Source organism: Triticum aestivum, chromosome 4D (assembly GCF_018294505.1).
Source record: "Triticum aestivum cultivar Chinese Spring chromosome 4D, IWGSC CS RefSeq v2.1, whole genome shotgun sequence".
Taxonomy (NCBI): Eukaryota; Viridiplantae; Streptophyta; class Magnoliopsida; order Poales; family Poaceae; genus Triticum; species Triticum aestivum.
The window spans coordinates 165825802-165840445 of NC_057805.1; positions in this window are offsets into that span (position 1 = coordinate 165825802).

Genomic DNA, 14644 nt, shown 5'->3' on the forward strand with positions numbered 1-14644 from the left:
GTCCCACTTAACCCCTTCAAGCTTCCCAATTGCGATGGCTCCACGACTAAGTCCTAACCCGAGGACATCTGCCGTGACAATTCCACGACAGTTGGCGCCCACCGTGGGGCTGGCGCACGGTGGATTTGAGTTCTTGAAGGGCAGCTTCGAAGGGCTCAAGGGATACGCTGTGGGCCGGATGACCAAGAGTCGTCGCGGCAAGCTCTACATCGACGATGCGGACTGGGGCCCCGACGCCGGCTCAGTGGAGTACGGGTACCGGGTCCCCTTCGGTGGAATTCATGTCTTCATCGGCAAGATTGGAGAGCCGGGCCCCGAGCCGGATCTCCGCGCCGGTCTCATCGAAACGGCTCAGCGCGCACGACCCGCCCGGGCCCGGCCTGCCTTAAAGCGCGCTTTTGTGGGATGCATCCACGGAGGGCCCTCTGATCCATCTGGGTCTGGGGATGAGGCGGCCGCCGGCTCTGACGGCGAGTCGGCCGCTGATGAGTCAAACTCGTTGTACCAACTTCAAGATGGCAGGCTCATGAGTTATTCCGATGGCAGCAGTATTCCGGACCTTTTTGAGCCGCCAAGTCAGGTTGGAGTTTTTATGGCTGGTGCGCAGCCTGTTCAGAACCCCGCTTCCGGATCGGAAAACCCGGTGCCTTCCCCGGCTCAGGTGCTGATGGATCTCACGGATAAGATGACGGCCCTGTTAACCGCAACGGTCGACCCGGCGGATCAAGTTCAGCATGATGCGGCGGTGGCACAGCTAAAATTGGATCTGATAAAAGCTAAAGAGGACCTTGCAGCGGAAGGGATCAGACTGGCTGCGGAGCGGGCGGCTCTCGATGCCCGGACTCAGCTGATTCAGGCGCAGTCCTTCCAACTCACGATGGATCAGAACGCGGCCAATGAGGTCATGAGAAGGAGGCATCAAAAGGCTCAATCTCGACTCCCGCCGGTTTACGATCCGCGCAACCTCTTCAACACACCGGGTGCAGGGTCTAGTCACCCGCCGGGGGTCGTAGCACCCGGATCTGGACCCCTTATTCAACCACGAGTGATGGGGCCTCCCCAGGGGCCCCCCGCCCCGCCTCAGTATGTGCCAATACCCCCGGGCCATTATAATAACCCGCTGGAGAACATGGTCGCCGCAGCGGCACGGCTGGCGGCTCTGCCCGTTGATGGCGACTCTCCGACGGCTATTGAGACCCGCCGGGTCAGAGAACTCCTCCAGACAGCGCTGGCGCAGCAAGAGGCGTACTCCTACAGCCGGGATAGGATCCATTCAACCCCTCGTCCAGGGCAGAGCCCGAGTTACAGCCGGCACATGGTCTCGGCGACCGGCTCAAGTAATGTCCGACGCCATGACCCGCCCCCTGGTCATGGCCCGGCTCATAATGGAGCCTTCTACGTAGCAGACCAAGCACGCCAGGAGGCGGAGCAGGCGCCTCAAGTGATGGCTTACCAGACCCCCCCCGGCTTATCCGACGATGTCCGTTGATGCGGGTATCCCTACTAGAACCGGGGGTGTCCCGTGTTTGATGCCAGCTATCCGTAATGAACGTCTACCCAAGGACTTCAAAGGACCTAGGAAGGTGCCTAACTATACAGCAGACTTACAGCCGGCAGCCTGGATCGAGAGTTATGAGATGGCTATGGAATTGCTGGAAGTCAGCGAGGCGGCCATGGCCAAATATTTCACCATGATGTTAGATGGAACTGCCCGCACGTGGTTGAAAGGGTTACCGCCGAACTCCATCGGGTCTTGGGCTGAGCTGAAAGCCCGGTTCATTCAAAACTTCAAAGATACCTGCAGGCAATCTATGTCAATCGTGGATCTGACTAACTGTAAGCAGCAGGAGGGTGAATCCACGACCCATTGGGTTCGCCGGGTCAAGGAGATCATACATTCATCGGATAAGATGGATGCCGGCTCTGCAGTCTTAATGTTGGAACAAAACTGTCGCTTTGTGCCCCTAAAGATGAAACTCGGGCGGCTTAAGCGTGACTGTACTGATATGGGTACACTGATGGCAGCTCTTGTCAAGTACGCCGATTCCGATGGTACCAAGGATCCCCCTTCAGATGATGAAAGGGCAGGGAAGGGAAAGAAGAACGGCAACGGCAAGGGTCCTCAGTTTAGCCCGGGGAACCAAGGAGGAGGCAAGCGCAAGGCCGATGGCAGCCTAGAGTTTGTAGCCAACACCAACTCTCAAGGTAATAACCAGCGACGCAAGGGGAGGCCCCCTCCCCGAGGCGGCGGGTCAGGACCTTCTCTGGAACAGCTGTTGAATGAACCTTGTCCGAGACACGGTTCTAGAGAGAAGCCAGCGACTCATCTGTGGAAGGATTGTGCTATCATGAAGGCCTTTAAAAACTACAATGGTCCGGGTGGCGGCTCAGGCGCCGGCGGCTTTCATGGCCCGGGCGGCGGGTCAAATTCCGGTCCTCAGAACGGTCAAGGGGGCTTTAATCAACAGTCTGGTCAGGGTCATCAACAGCAACAGGGGGGCTATCAGACCAACCCAAAGCAGCTTAGCGGTGGACAGTATCACGTGTTCACCACTAGTTTGTGCAAACGAGACGAGAAGCTTCACAAGAGGGCTGTTAATGCTGTTGAGCCGGCGGTTCCACGCTACTTACGGTGGTCGGAGCAGCCCATAGTGTGGAGTAGGGAGGATCACCCTCCCCGGGTGGATAACCCGGGCCACCTGGCCTTAGTGGTGGCTCCTCAAGTGGGAGGCTATAAGTTCACAAAGGTACTCATGGATGGAGGCAGCAGCATCAACATCCTCTATTATGAGACTTTCCGTCGTATGGGGCTAGTTGATAAGAACCTCAGCCAGTCAAATACTATCTTCCATGGTGTGGTACCCGGTAAATCGGCTTATCCAGTCGGCAAGATCGAACTGGAAGTGGCCTTCGGTGATGAGAACAACTACAGGGTGGAGAAGTTGACCTTTGAGGTGGTCAAGATAAGAAGTCCTTACCACGCCATATTTGGACGGCCGGCTTACGCCAAGTTCATGGCACGGCCGTGTTATGTGTACTTACAACTCAAGATGCCGGGTCACAACGGGACCATTACGGTTCACGGCAGCCGGAAAGTGGCTCTGGAGTGTGAGGAAGGTGACGCGGCTTATGCAGAGTCTGTTTGTGCCACAGAAGAGTTGAAATTTTATAAAGACAATGTTGACCCAACAGATATGACCTCTCTGAAAAAGCCAACCACGGAGAATGAACCAGCAATGAAGTTTAAATCAGCTGATGAGACTAAACTTGTTGATTTTGTTCCAGGTGACTCGTCTCAGCAGTTCAGCATCAGTGCAAATCTGGACCCGAAATAGGAAGGCGCGCTCATCGAGTTCATCCGTGAGAATAGGGACATCTTCGCATGGAAACCTTCTGACATGCCAGGTGTACCTAGAGAACTCGCTGAGCACACTCTCAATGTTGATCCAAAATTTAAGCCGGTCAGACAGTTCCTTCGACGGTTTAACGAAGAGAGGCGGAAGGCTATTGGTGAAGAAGTGGCCCGGCTTTTGGCGGCCGGGTTCATTGTTGAGGTTTTTCACCCAGAGTGGTTGGCTAACCCGGTGCTTGTACTTAAGAAGAACGGCACCTGGCGGATGTGTGTGGACTACACGGACTTGAACAAGGCGTGTCCGGCTGATCCTTTTGCTCTCCCCCGTATTGATCAGATCATTGATGCTACGGCAGGTTGTGCACGCTTAAGTTTCTTGGATGCCTATTCCGGGTATCATCAGATTAAGATGGCAGTTAAGGACCAGGAGAAGACGGCGTTCATCACTCCCTTTGGAGCCTTCTGCTATGTCTCTATGCCCTTTGGGCTCAAGTGTGCGCAGGCGACTTACCAGCGTTGTGTACAGAATTGTCTCCATAAACAGATCGGGCGCAATGTTCACGCTTACGTGGACGATATTGTGGTTAAGTCCATCAAGGAGGAAACCCTGATAGATGACTTAAGGGAAACCTTCGATAATCTCCGGGTCTACAAGATGATGCTTAACCCGGCCAAATGTGTTTTTGGTGTTCCTGCGGGCAAGCTATTGGGCTTCTTGGTTTCTGACAGAGGAATTGAAGCTAACCCGGAGAAGATCAAAGCTATCACTTCTCTAGCTAAGCCGGCATGTATAAATGATGTTCAGCGTTTGGCAGGTCGCATCGCTGCTTTAAGCCGGTTCATAAGCCGCTTGGGTGAGAAGGCTATGCCCTTATATCAGTTGATGAAGAAAACGGATAACTTTGTCTGGAATGATGCAGCTAATACCGCCTTCGAGGATTTGAAAAAGCAACTGGCAGAGCCCCCCGTCCTTGCTGCTCCGGTTGATAAGGAGCCCTTGCTACTGTATGTGGCGGCAAACACACGAGCCGTCAGTGTGGCTATGGTGGTGGAGCGTAAGGAGACGGGTAAGGAGCATCCGGTTCAGCGGCCGGTTTATTATGTCAGTGAGGTGCTTATTGAGTCCAAGCAGCGATACCCGCACTGGCAGAAGCTTGTATATGGTGTGTTCATGGCGAGCCGGAAACTCAAGCATTATTTTCAGGGTCATCCCATCACTGTGGTCAGTTCTGCCCCTCTTGGGGATATTATCCAGAACCGAGAGGCTACAGGGAGAATTGCTAAGTGGGCTATTGAGCTTGGGCCTCATGGCCTCAAATATGTGCCACGCACTGCTGTTAAGTCTCAGGCTTTGGTGGATTTTATTAATGATTGGACAGAGTCGCAAGTGCCTGAGCAGAAGCCGGATAACACCTATTGGACTATTCACTTTGATGGGTCCAGGCAGCTGGAGGGCTCGGGGGCTGGTGTTGTATTGGCTTCCCCTAGGGGTGACAAGTTCCAGTATGTGCTACAATTGATGTTTCCTTGCACTAACAATGCGGCTGAATACGAGGCCTTACTCCACGGTCTTCGGGTGGCTAAGGAGATGAGCTTAAGCCGGGTACGGTGCTTTGGGGACTCAGATTTGGTGGTTCAACAAGTATCAGGCACTTGGGATTCTAAGGATCCCCTCATGGCGGCTTATCGCCGCGAGGTTGATGCCATTGCTGGGCACTTTCAGGGATATCAAGTGGAGCACATTGATCGCAGGAAGAACGAGGCGGCTGATGCTTTAAGCCGGCTCGGCTCTCAGCGAAAGCCGGTGCCGCCTAACACTTTCCTGGATGTCCTATATAACCCTTCGGTTAAGTTGCCTACAGAGGAGGACTTGGCTATCCCTGACCCGGAGGCACGACTGGTGGCGGCTCTTCATGTCATACCAGACTGGACAATGCCGTACTTGGTTTATATAACCCGGGGAGAGTTGCCTGAGGATGAAACTTTGGCCAGGCAAATAATCCGGCGGGCCAAGTCAATGATTGTTATCAACGGCGAGTTGCATCATCGCAGTGTTTCAGGGGTATTTCAGCGTTGTATTTCCCCTGAGGAAGGTCAAGAGATCTTGCGCGAGATCCATGAAGGGGATTGCGGCCATCATGCCGGCTCAAAATCCCTTGTGGCCAAGGCATTCCGTCATGGCTTTTATTGGTTGACGGCTCACGCTGATGCGGAGGACTTGGTCAGTAAGTGTGATGGTTGTCAGAGGTTCTCCCGACGGGCTCATGTGCCGGCTCAGGAATTGAGGATGATCCCGATCACTTGGCCCTTTGCGGTCTGCGGGCTTGATATGGTCGGGCCTTTTAAACGGTCCAAGGATAAGAAGACCCACCTCTTGGTGGCAGTGGACAAATTCACGAAGTGGGTGGAAGCTGAGCCAGTTAGCAAGTGTGATGCAGCCACGGCGGTTCAATTTATGAAAAAGGTGATCTTCCGCTTCGGCTTTCCGCACAGCATCATAACAGACAATGGCACTAATCTGTCCAAAGGCGCTATGGAGGAGTTTTGTCAACGAGAGCATATCCGGCTTGATGTTTCTTCAGTGGCTCATCCCCAGTCCAATGGTCAAGCTGAGAGAGCTAACCAGGAGATTCTGAAGGGCATCAAACCCCGGCTTTTGGTCCCTTTGCAACGGACGCCGGGTTGTTGGGTGGAGGAGTTGCCCTCCGTCTTATGGAGCATCAACACTACTCCTAACAGGTCTACTGGCTTCACGCCTTTCTTCATGGTTTATGGGGCAGAAGCGATCCTCCCTAGCGACATCTGTCACGATTCACCTCGTGTGGCGGCTTATGTTGAGACGGACAATGAACAGGCGCGCCAAGTTGCTCTGGACTTGTTGGATGAACAGCGTGATGTGGCAGTAGCCCGTTCAGCAATTTACCAACAAGACCTGCGCCATTATCATAGCCGCCGGGTCAAAACCCGGGTCTTCCAGGAAGGCGACCTTGTGCTCCGGCTCATCCAGGATCAAACAGATGCACACAAATTATCCCCACCTTGGGAAGGTCCCTTTGTGGTCAGTAAGAACTTGCACAACGGGTCATATTACCTCATTGATGTTCGGGAGCGTAAAGATTCGCGTAAATCTGAGGAGGAGACTCGTCGGCCGTGGAATATCGCTCAGCTTCGGCCTTATTACACTTGAGCTACCGGCTCTTGTGGTGTACATATTTATCTCAGACATATATATATATTATGATAAGCAATAAAGCAGGACCTCTATCCTTTTTTCTCCTCCAAATATACGTGTCATACTAATTTGAAAGGAGGATCCGGCTTATGATCGCATTTGAGTCTAGCCGTAAGCAGTAAGATCACTTGGGGGCTTCCTGTTCAAACATGGGTCGTATTCGAACCAAAGAGAACATAGCTGTCGATACCCATTTGATTGGCAAAGTGCCGAGCTCATTGGGAGGTTGCCTTTGGTCATATTTGAATCATAGTGTAACCCCTCTGAGAACCGACGTGGATCGTATTCGAATCAGTGTTGTTAAACAATTTTCAGAATCACTTGGGGGCTTCCTGTTCAAACATGGGTCGTATTCGAACCCAAGAGAACATAGCTGTCGGTACCCTCTTGATTGGCATCGCCACACCCATTGGGGGCTATATGATCGTATCCGAATCTTGGCTTAAACCCCTTTCGGGCCGGGTCTCTGGTCGTATTCGAACTGGAAGCCCCTAAGTTCCGATTTATCGCAAAGTCTACTCTGATTATGACAACGTGTGCATGGCCGGGTTTCGCTTGACCGGCTTAATTTTGGAGTTATCTTGTTAATTGAACATCCTGGATGTCATCAAGACAAGTTCATTAGAGTTAAGATACCAACCATGCTACCCGGGTCATTTAATCCGGAGGGTGGTAAGCCGTCTTGAGACTTGTGATTTACCTTTCTATGCAGATGCTTGAAGGTACTTTTTTAAAGGTTGAGAAGCACGAAGGATAATTATGACCCGGAGGAGCATCAAAAGAATGACTTCAAAGGATTTCAGCATTCATTACGTGCACGATGGCACGGCAGAGATAAATTGTTGCACTTATTCTATTACAAAAATCTTTCAAAGTTTCAAGGGTGGAGCGTTGTTTGGTGAGCCGCTAGCCGGTTTATGACGCCTGCTGAGTCGAAGTCCCCGGCTCATCTTCTGCTCCGGCTGATCCCAAGGCTTCGAAGGTCGACGACTTCCAGTTGATGCCACTGAGAGCTTCGAATTGAGCTTCTTCGTCAATTAACCCGGCCGGGTCAATCTCGGGGGCGTAGGTGTGTTGGCGAACCGGAGGAATCAGACTAAGAGCTTCATAGCGGGGGGTTGGAATCCTCTGATTCTCCGCGTTGTACCCCGGCTGATACTTGGTTAAGTCGGTGTCGTTCCCGATGATGGTGGCCACCGGGCGTACAGCCTTCACGCATGCCGCGAAATCCTTCTGGTCGAAGGTGGAGCCGTCTTCCTTCAGGCTGGGGTAACCCAGGGCGATGTCTGCCGGGTCTAGCTCCGGCAGGAAGGCTTTGGCCCGGCTCAGCGCGGCAATTGCTCCGGATCTTGCGGAGGCTCGACGTAGCTCTTGGATTCGCTGTGGCAAAACTGCGAGCCGGCGCAGGACTTCAGCCAGATGGGTTGGCACCTCATTGGATAGGGCCACCACAGCTAAGGCGCGCTGTGACCCGGTGTAGAGTTGTTCCACCAGGGTGTACACGGCCTTTAGCTTGGTGACCACGCTCTGGTTGAGGTTGGCACTCCTGGGACCTGTTTAATAAAGGTCAGGTAAGCCGGCAACAAGGGTGAATCGTAACATGTGCAGACTTGATGAAAGCCGGTGAGGCGACTTACCGAAGATAGAAGCCACCATTTGGGAAACCTGGTGCTTTAGACCGGAGAGCTCAGCGGTCTTCTCAGTGAGGGCCTTCTCCGCCTGTTCTGCCCGGGTCACCAGTGCGGCTTTCTCCTCAGCCCAGGCCTTCCGCTCAGCGTCGAATTCAGTCTTCAATTTCTCCTGAGCGGCGATGCTGGAGACAAACTTGGCATTCGCCTTCCGGGTCTCCATCTCTTGAGTTTTTAACCGGCTCTTGAGACCCGCAAGGTCCGACTCAAATTTCTTGCCAGTAGCCTGTATATGTTTCCGGGTTATTAAACAGTCATTATATAAGTTCCAAGCACTTTCCAAGCAAAGACACTTGGCACTTGGGGGCTAATGCATATTGAACGTGTCTATCTATGTACTGCTGGTTCAATTAAGTAAGCCGGACTCTAAGTCTACAACATATGCCAAGTATAAGTTATAGACTTGGGGGCTAGCATGACAAGGATCACTATGCGGAAAGTAAGAAGACAGCAGAAGGTTACCTCAGACTTCTGTTGGATCTGATTGACCATGGCGATCTCCGCGTCCCGGCTCTTGTGAACCTGGCTGATGTAGCCAGAAACGAGCTCTCCAATGCTCAAATCGGGGTAGCCCGAGAGATCCAGATTCGCCCGGTGGGGTCGCAGCAGCTCCCCCTTCGCGGAGCATTGGGCCAGTGCGGTCGGCCTCCCCGGTTCAACATACTCCGTCCGAGTAATTACCACGTCCGGGTCGTTAGCCGGTGGGGTTGAGCCGGAGGCCTCCGGATTAGCTGACGCTTCGGTCGTTGTCTTGCTGGTCGGGGCAGGGGCTTCAGGCGCCGTATCCATGGGAATGGTGGCCTCGGAGGCGGCTGGCGGATCTTGAGCCGTCGTCTCCGGCTCAGGCAAGTCCGGCACTCCGGCTGACCTGGTCTTCTTTGCTCTTTTGGTGAGCTTTGCCTAGGCTCTGAAAAGACAGAAGTGTTAGGCATACAAAGAGTAAATACAGACAGGTAATGTAAGGTGATTGTTATTACCCGGGTGCAGTTTTGAAGGCCGGCAGGCTTGACTGCATGGAGTCACCAGAAGAAGGGGATGTCTCCTGGTAATTGGAGTCAGAAGAATTAAGCGGTTGACGGATAACACCCGCCAACGGATGAAAAGGGTACAAGTGAGAAAAGACCACGGTGCGACGTTTCCTTGTCGCATCGGGTAACCCGGCGGAGAGGTCGGTGTCCTTGCGGGCCCGGGTGAGACGCCGGCTTTCGTGAACCTGCTGCTTCAAAAGAAATTGAGGGTCTTGATGAGCTAATGGATGAGAAAAGCTTACTTTCCGGGTTACCCTTCGGACTTTCAGCTGTGGCAAAGGCTCCGAGTCGGAGGGGAGTAATGTTACCTCTTCAATCACCGGGTTACTGGCGCCGGTGTCATCCTGTCAATAAGCAAAATGATGGTAAAGTGGACAGCAGCAAACAATAAATATGGCAAGAGTTTAAAGGTCTAAGGGTTACCTCTGACTCGGAGCTATCTCTTAATTGCAGCAGCTCCGAAGCAGTGGGTCTGTTTCCCTTTTTGCGAGGGGCGGCTCTCTTGGCGGCTTTCTTCGCCTTCCTGGCCTTCTTGGCCGCCTCATGGTCATACTTGACCCGCCAGAATTTATCATCAGCCTGAGAAATACAGTAATGAGTTCTTAGTAAGATGACAGGTAAAAAAATGGAAAGGTTAAAGTCAGCGGCTTACAGCTGGGGCTGGATTGGTCTTGCAGAACGGGGCTAGCCCGGTTTTTCCACAGTCTGCCAGGCTCTCGTTTAATAGAGCCTTGGTCTCTTCTTCGGCAACGTCTTCTGGAAGGTCGTTGCGACTGTGCCTCTGCGGGTCATCCTTTCGCCCGGTGTACTCACACATTAAGCCGAGGCGGCGGCTCAATGGGATCACCCGCCATGGGATCCAGACCCGGACCAGGTCTATTCCGTTCAGACCGTTGCCTAGCAGGGCCTTGATCTTATTGTCGTTGGAAGCAGAGGCTGGCGTTCCGCGGCAGTCAGCTTGTCGGATAGCGGATGAGTCGGCTCCAGGCGCGTTGGGCGAAAGCCGGGCAGCGGGCTCTCATCAGCCGGGGACGTGTCTTGGCAGTAGAACCAAGTCATGTTCCAGTCCTTGGGGTGACTTGGCGGTTCTGCGTAAGGAAATAGACAGTCCCTGCGCCGTTGGATGGAGATGCCGCCTAACTCTAGACTTGGACCGTTTGCGCACTCGGTTTGGCGGTTCAAATAAAACAGCTCTCTGAAGAGCAGCAGACTCGGCTCTTCTCCAAGATATACTTCACAAAAAACTTGGAAGTTGCAGATGTTGGATATGGAATTGGGTCCTATATCCTGAGGCCGAAGGTCAAAGAAGTTGAGCACGTCCCGGAAGAATTTTGAGCCGGGCGGTGCGAAGCCCCGGCTCATATGGTCTGCAAAGATCACTACCTCCCCGTCCCTCGGCTGAGGTCTTTCTTCGGACGGGTCAGGGGCACGGTAGGACATCACTTCCTTCTTGGGCAGATATCCAGACGTAACAAAGTTGGCCAGGGTCTCTTCGGTGACGTTGGATTTCATCCAGTTGCAAGTGATGGGAGCCTTGGGAGGCATGGTGACGGTTGGTGGTCTATGAGGAAGAGAAAGGTGTCCGGGTTAATTATAAGCCGGGAATTATCATTCAAACTACAGTGACGGCTTATGAAGGGGACTAATGATATATATTGATATGTTGGGTTATCTAAGCTGTCGGGGCTTTCAGGTTAAGTTGGTCATCTACGGCTTACTGCAGTTAAGTCGGAGGATTTTACAGAGCATGGTTCTCTTTAAACCGGACATGTAAGCCACCGAGATTCAATGGTTGCGTTTTTACTAAGTGTGGTAAACAGGTTTCACATACTACCGTAACTTTTTTGGATCAAAATACTCGGAGCAGAGAAAATTTTCTAGACCTAAAAAACAGAGGCAGGAGAAGTTCTTGAGGTTGAACACAGTTCTTATGCAGTAAAAAGAGGATTTCTTGCAGATGAAATGAGTTCCAAACGTCTACCGCAGTGGTTTTACGCAAGGATAAAGATCAACCGACTACAGTGGTGACGAGGACTGCCGAGTTTCTGGGCAAAGGTGACGAACACGAAGAATGGGAGGAACCCTACCACAGATTTGTTCTAGCAAGGCAGAGAAGACTCACCGGAGTTGAGGAAGAGCGAAGGTCGCCGCCGTTATCTGGTCCGGGTCAGGGTGATGCAGCGGCCGGGTCGATGAAGATCAGGGGCGCGACGGCGGCGGCGGCGGCAGAAGCTCGGGCAGAGGAACGACAGCGCGAGGAAGAAGAAGGAGAGTGTGAGAAGAGAGTGCCAGGCCGGCCTATTTATAAGGTAAGTCATAAGTGGGCGCGAGATTCAAGGAGACCACGGCGTGGTTATCTCCCCTTCACGGTGCCTCGATTTTCGCAAAGACAGTAAAAGCAGAGATCCGTTGTGGATCTGGCGGAGTAAAAAATGGACTTAATGGAGGATGACGTCACGGCGGATTATCCGAAATCCGGAGAATGACGTCACTCCGGGTTATGGCCTTCACACGAACGGTAAGCCGGAGATTTTTCTGTCGGCGGAGTTGAAGATTGACACGAGCCGGCTCAAGTCAATCTGGGGCCTAATGTTGAGGATATAGACCTGGGAGTCACCCGCCAGGAGGGCCGGGTTACACTAAGGGTCATTGCCAGAAGCCCGGAGCTAAGTTTCAAGATAATGGGCCAGAGATGGGCTGAGACCCGGCGATGGCTTAAAGCCCGTAGTACAATCTTTATTGTTATAGTAGACTTGTAGTGTAAGGCAAGTATTGTTTAGAGTCCGAGCCGGACACTCTTATGAGCCGGCCGGGACTCTAAGGGCCGCTGGGTGTCAACCTCCCTATATAAAGGGACGACCCGGCAGCGGTTTAGGGACGACAACAATCTGATCGAGAGCCGGGCATAGCTATTTAGCTCCCTGGTTATCGAAACCCTGATTAATACCACCTCAACAGGACGTAGGCTTTTACCTTCACCGTAAGGGGCCGAACCAGTATAAACCCTCGTGTTCCTTGTCCCACTTAACCCCTTCAAGCTTCCCAATTGCGATGGCTCCACGACTAAGTCCTAACCCGAGGACATCTGCCGTGACAATTCCACGACAGGCCATTATATTAAACATATTGTTTATTTTGCCTAGTTAGTGGTGGGGGGCCATTAGTAGTGTGTAAGGTGCTTGGTTAGTGGCCTGTAATTAGATTAGCATCTAATCTAATCCTAGCAGGGTGGCGATGGCACTAGCCGACCACTGTGTGGCTGTGCCTCACGCCTGAGCGCACGCATGGGGGGCTCGCGGCCAGCGCCAGCCGCAACACTGGTGGCCGAACAAGCAGACGGCTGGGCGAGCGGACAACGCAGGCGTGCGCCGGGGCAATCGGACGGTTGCGGCATGCGGCAAGGAGCAGGGGAAAGCAGAGGCAGCAGCAGGAAGTAGCGGCAGCAGCGGGAGCAGAAAGCAGTAGCGCCAGCTGTAGCAAGAAGCAGAAGCAGCAACGGCAATAGCCAGCAGCAGCGTGGGCGGGCGCGGCCAAGCCGCGGTGGATGCACTCTCGGGCGGCGCAGGGGCACGGCCAGGGGCGCGCGTGAGCATGGCCACGCGGTGGTGAGCACGAGCGGCGGCCGGAGCGCGAGCAGCAGGAGGGCAGAGCGGGCGACAGCAGCACACACGCAGCGGGCATGGCAATGGCCAGAGGCAAGTGCGGGCTCGCGCGAGCGGCTGTGGACGTGCGCACCGGCGAGGCGCAAGTGCGTGGGGCGCGGTTGGGCGACCGCGTGCGGTCAAGGGCTTAGGCTGGAGCAGCACGGGCATACGGGCGTGACCACGGGCACGGACGGGCCAAACTCCGCCCATGGCGACTGGTCCTCATGGCGCGGCGTCTACGGCGAGAGATCGAGGGGGAAAAGGGGGAATCTGGAGATTAGCTCACCTTGGAGGCACAAGTAGGCCCGGTGGGAGCTTAGGAGCGCAGGGTTGGACGAATTTGGAGACGAAAGTCGGCGGCGACCGAGGAAGAAGAAGCTCGATCTGCATGATGTAGAGGCGTCGAACTCGAACGGATGGTCGTAGATGGCGTAGACGAACACTGCGGAGCTCCTGGATTTGTTGCATCGACGAGGGGAGTCTGGTGGCCGCGGGATTGGCGCAGCGATGGCGACGACCACGTCGGGCGCCTCTCCAGATCGGGGAGGAGAGCAAGGGGTAAGAGGGGGGTAGTGGCTAGGGTTTGACCAGGGTCGCGGGGTCGAGGGAGAGGGGCGAAGGGGGTCTTGTAGTCGAGGGGGAGGCGTGGATGGCCGGCACCTGGCCGAGGCGCCATGGATGGCCTCCACGGCCTCCTGTGAATAGGAGATGGGAGGAGGGCGGCTGGGCTAAGCCTCCCCAGCCACATGGGCCTATGCGCCCAGTAGTTTAGGTTTTCTTCTTTTTTTATTTTTGTTTACTGTTTTTCTTTTTATCTACTGTTTTGTGTTAAGTTAATCTGCCAAATTGATTTTTAAAATTATGAAACTTGGCTCATAATTTGTATTGCAATTTTGGACACTGCCACAAAAAGTTTGGAGTTATTTTGAAAAGTTTTAAAATCATGTTTAAAACTTAAATGGTTCATTAAGATGATAAGGGACCACTTCATAAATTACTAGGGATTAACTCGTGAGTCTAATAATGTTGGTTTAATCATGACAATTAGTTAGCGAATACTTGTAACCCAACGAACATTTTTAATTTACCTTTTTAAGAACTAATAATTTGACTTGTATTTTGAATTCGGATTTGAGTTTGATTTGGAACAAAGTGATCATTAGCAAGAAAAATGTGATGACATGGCACCATTAGTGAATGGTTACTGTAGCTTAACTACCAGGGTGTTACAAGAGCATTCAGAGGTGAACATTTCGACATATCATACACACAAATTGGAGCAACATGCACAAAGTTCAGGCCCGCACAACATGCACACATAATGCTGAAAATTAGGGACTTAGAAAAAACAACCTCCAAAAACGTGGACGGAGATGTCCCGGGACGGAGAGGCACGGGACGTGGAGGCGTTTGGTTCGGGGGAGTGGTGGATCTCGTCCACTCCCCAGATCCGAAGATGGGGAGGCCTCTGGCGAGCTCTCCGGTGAGGATGGCCAGAGACGGCGCGGGATGGCGGATCCGGCCGGATCCCGGCGAGGGGCGGCGTGGGGACGCGACGGAGGTGGCCAGCGACAAGGTCCGAGGCGCGGGCGGCGACGGCGGTTGGTGCGAAGGTGCGGGGAGGCGCAATGGCGTGGCGCGGGTGGCGGTGGCACAGGTGGCGGCGACAGAGGTGCGCGCGGGCGGCGGCGAGGTGCGCG